The sequence below is a fragment of the Telmatherina bonti genome (genome assembly GCF_933228915.1).
Source record: "Telmatherina bonti genome assembly, chromosome: 2".
Lineage (NCBI taxonomy): Eukaryota > Metazoa > Chordata > Actinopteri > Atheriniformes > Telmatherinidae > Telmatherina > Telmatherina bonti.
The window spans coordinates 15112189-15116985 of NC_136620.1; the positions used below are offsets into that span (position 1 = coordinate 15112189).

The 4797-nt window shown below is 43.2% G+C and overlaps 1 long non-coding RNA gene across 1 annotated transcript; it reads left to right on the top strand.

Moving 5' to 3' along the window:
* The first annotated feature begins 1520 nt into the window (after window positions 1-1520).
* LOC306766674 lies at window positions 1521-4468 on the top strand. The gene is made up of 3 exons (XR_013771601.1): window positions 1521-1892; window positions 3090-3596; window positions 3721-4468. It is a non-coding gene; the product is annotated as an uncharacterized lncRNA (long non-coding RNA).
* Window positions 4469-4797: the final 329 nt, after the last annotated feature.

Sequence of the window (4797 nt, forward strand, 5' to 3'; positions counted from 1 at the left end):
CCATTATCTCTCCCTGGGATGGCTCAGTGACGGGTAATAATATATGATTCTGACTGTTCTGGCTCAGTATTTCTAGTTGGACCAGATCGCCGCGATGAATCTGAGGGTAAACTTCATCAACAAATTCCGCAATACCCGTCTGCACATCGATGTAAAACTGACAGAGGTCTGGAATGTCTCTGGCAGGCAGATTCAGTGTATGTCTAAATTCATGATTATTGAAGCGCTCGCGGGACAGCTGACGACCTGCTTTGAGCGAAGCAGCTTCTCCTGACCCACGTATACCTCCTCCAGACTGTACAGCTTCGTTCAACTGAAGAATGTCAGGGGAAGCTGCAGCTTCAGCAGCACCGCTCAGGTCTTCTCCCGCGATGAGACGGGTTTGTCCCCTGGATGGTGCTAAAGTGCTATCTTGTACGGGGAGTGAAATCTCTTCAACCTCAGTCCCAGGAAGACTTATGGGTTGTGTGTTAAAATTGTCATGCAAAGGCCGATGTAGGTTAAGAAGAGCGTGATCTATTAAATCAAAGTTGTTAAAATCAGTCGGTACAGGATCCGCGCTATTTTGAACGGGCTGATCGGCTTGAAACGGAATAGATGGGTTAGCGAACGCCGCTGGAATCTGATTGAGTGAATCTAACAATCTGTTTATCTCTTCCATGATAGTACAGGAGTAGAAAATGTCACACCTTTACAGCTTACCTTTGAAGCATGTTACCCAGCGTAGTTAAAACTTCAGACAGTGTACGGCTCAGATGCAGGAATGTCTCCAGCGTGTCTCCTCGGCGTTCGTAATTATCCCTCCTGCTGAGCGGATTCCGATATGTCAGAGACGTCCAACGTGGACGTCCGCGGTTACGCCGTCTTTCCGGCGCTACATTTCAAGACAAAACGAAAGATAGATGATATATAAAACTTCTGTTAATAAAACAATGATATGTTAATAAAATAAAATGCTACGTTACTAATGTTATTACAACGTAGTTTCTGAAAGCCAGGTCTCCTCCTTCCGGCAGGAAGAGCGCGCCTAGTTCCTGTGGAGAGAAGCCCAAAAAATAAGAGTTCGGATAAAACTTTATTTATTTATTTTTTTCTTCCTATGAGAAGATATCTTTTTTAAATTTATTTTTATTTTGTGGGGCTTACTTCGATTCGTGCCGATGCTGCCTGTCGGTGCAGAAGTCCTGATCTCCTCCGTTTGAACTTCTAACAATAAAATAATAATCATTAAAATTAATATTAATATTTTCATTTCTATTCAGATTCAAAGACTTACCTTGACCAACACTGGCAGCGCCGTGTGAAGCGGCGTCCGGTGTTTCTGAAAACGTATCAAGAAGACATATTTGTATATATTTCTAAATAATAATAATAATAATAATAATAATAATAATAAGAGTCCAAAAAAAAAACTAACCTTGTTTTACATGGGACGCGTCGCGAGAAGCGTTGGTTTGCGTCTCTGGAGAAAAAAAAAAAAAGAGAGAGGAAAACATAATCTATTTTACTTCCAAAGGTGAAGTAAAAGACAGGATGCGTCGCCAAGAAGTGACGTAACATGCACGAGGTTGTTTGCGGAAGCTTATTGCAGCGGTGACTTTTGAAAAGAAATAATAAATAAATAATATTACCTATCGTGCATGTAGTAATGGCTTCCGATTGTTCACAATCAATCCGTGGAGCTGAGCCCTCATCTCCGGGAACCGGACCCTCGACGACCGGACGTCTGCGGAGCCTGTTGACGACTTGACGGATTGCCGGGATGCTAGCCTGTATGCCAGACCGGTCTGGGGCTGATCCAGACTCTTCAAGCTGAGGAATGGACCGGATCACGCCGGGACGTATATTGTCCTCTGGTTCCGGCAGCCGGGCCGCTGCTCTAAATAAATCTGGTGAGTAAAGCATTTGGAAAACAAATATTTTAAATCATGATATAATGACAGACGCTACGTTTTAAATAAGAAAAGAAAGACGTACCGTAATCTGTTTGCGTAAGCGTTATTCCCTCCCATTCATCAAAAAAATCTGGTAAAGGAAAAAAAGCAAATAATTTTAGTTAAAAAATAACTTTTAGAAAAAAAAGATGAATCGTTAATTTTAATACTCACCTGTCCCAAGATCGTTTCTCGATGGAGGCGAGTGGATCTGTGCGATCGTTATAATTTCTAAATATCGGATAAATTAAAGATAATCAGTAAGTCTGATAAATGAAAAGCCTAGACATGAAGAAGTTTTTTTTTCCCTACCCCGTGACATGGTTGCGTTGTGAGGTTGTCTCTCGGAGCGAGGTGATTTTTAGAAGTGACTAAAGGACTGGTTTTATATTTCTTTTGGAAGCGTACATCGATAATTTGTTTCTCTGTTTTTTTCAGATAAGAAGCAACCGTTGTTGACAGGTTTCTTGACCGTTACGGGGTCATTAAGCAATAAAAACTCATTTTTGACACAGAGAATGTTTTGTTTGTATTATCTCAGCTAACAGCTTGCTGACACTTCTCTGTAAGTTATGTATGTTTACCACACGTTTCTGTTAAATATATGAGCATCCATAGGTTAAAAACCCTTTCTCTTAAACATCACATTTTTTCTTCCGGCTACGGGGGGTCATTAAGCAATAAAAGCTTACTTGGCGAGAGAGAGAATGTTTTGTTTGTATTATTTCAGCTAACAGCTTGCTGACGCTTCTCTGTAAGTTATGTATGTTTACCACACGTGTCTGTTAAATATATGAGCATCCATAGTTTAAAAACCCCTTTCTCTTAAAGAAGGACCAGGTGTCTGATTTTTAAAACTTTTTCCCGGCTACGGGGGGTCATTAATCAATAAAAGCTTACTTTGAGACAGAGAGAATGTTTTGTTTGTATTATCTCAGCTAACAACTTGTTGCCACTTCTCTGCAAGTTAACCCAAGTGTTAGAGGATTTAAACAGGGACAGTTAAAGGAACTTTTTTTTTCTCTTCCTTCAGTAAAAAACAGACTCAAAACGCATGAGCAGCAGATAGACGCGTGTAGAAAAAAGGTACTCGTTTTATCAGTTAAAACTCTACAAATATCATAATAAGTTAGCTTTTTTTTGCTCTTCTTTCAGACCAACAAGAGAACACATGTCCCACCACCGAGGGGAAAAAGGATTTTGCAGACTGAAGGAGCAAAAACAACGTTTTTTCTTTTCCCATCCATTTATTAGCACTTTTTTTTTTTGCTAACACTTCTATTTTTTTACTTCTCCTTTTGCATTTATCATAATAGTTTAATTCTTCTTCTTTTTTCCAATAGTTTATCAACGCGAAAGTCACTGAAAACACACCAACAGAGGGTCGTAAAAAGCCTGCTGCAGACAAGAGGGGGTGCTTGCCACACGGGCCAGTAGAAGAGCGGGGGTGTAAATACAAACAGACTCAGAGAGGATTTTTGCAGCCAGCAAAAAAACTTTTTTTCACTCTTCCCACCCTGTAAACTCTGTTTATACTACTTTTTGCATTTCCCATGATAAGTTTGCTCTTTTCCAGTAGACCCAAAAGACTCAAAGGCGAAAAACCACGTCTCATCGCTGAAGAAATACTGATTGCATCAGAGTGACACGCATATGGAGAAGGTAAGGGATTTTTTTTTGTTTTTTCCCCAAAACTTTCTTTACCTTATTTTATTACTCTCTTAGACGTTTTTTTAATTTTCTTCTTTTTTTTTTTTCCCCCCCGGACCCCTCTTTATACCTCTAGACTCGTTCGGACATGCCCCTAACATGTCCAGGCACACCGCCCAGGCATGACGTACGTCCAGAAGACATGTCCGGGCATGTCCAGGCACACCGTCCAGGCATGCCGTACGTCCAGAAGACATGTCCGCCCAGGTATGACGTACGGACATACGTCATTTCCGGACATCACGTGGTCTAGGGACCGCCGCCGGATGACCTCACTTCCGGACATCACGTGGTCCAGGGACCGCCCACGGATGACGTCACTTTTAGAGCCACGCCTGGGAGGAGGGACGTCACTTCCGGACATCACGTGGTCCAGGGAACGCCCACGGATGACGTCACTTTTAGAGCCACGCCTGGGAGGAGGGAGATGACGTACGGACATACGTCACTTCCGGACGTCACGTGGTCCAGGGACCGCCCCTCACCCAAGTTACGCCCACTTATGACGTGGCACACGCTGATTGGGTCACAGAGGGGGGAGGGACTTCCGGTTCATTAAGATACGCCTACTTATGACGTGGCACACGCTGATTGGATCACTGAGGGGGCGGGACTTCCGGTTCATTAAGATACGCCCACTCGTGACGTGGCACACGCTGATTGGATCACAAAGGGGAGGGGCTTCCGGATCGTTAAGCCACGCCCACTCGTGACGTAGCACACGCTGATTGGATCACAAAGGGGAGGGACTTCCGGTTCATTAAGCCACGCCCACTTGTGACGTGGCAGCTTCTCATTGGATGACAGGGGTCATAAATCATTTTTGACATAAAGTGGGTCCCTTCTTTATTAATATATATCAAATATAATATTTATAAGATATATACATTTGTCTGTACATACGAGATATATACATCTGCATCTGCACTCTTTACACAGTGGAGTTGTACAGTCTAACAGCTGTGTGTATGAAGGACCTGCGGTATCGCTCCTTCCTGCACTGAGGGTGTCTAAGTCACCCACTGAAGGAGCTGCTCAGCTCCTCTACAGTCTGGTGCAGTGGGTGAGAGCTGTTGTCCATGATGTGAGTTTGGCCAACACCCTTCTCTCACTCACTTCCCCTACAGAGTCCAGTGGGCAGCCCAGGACAGAG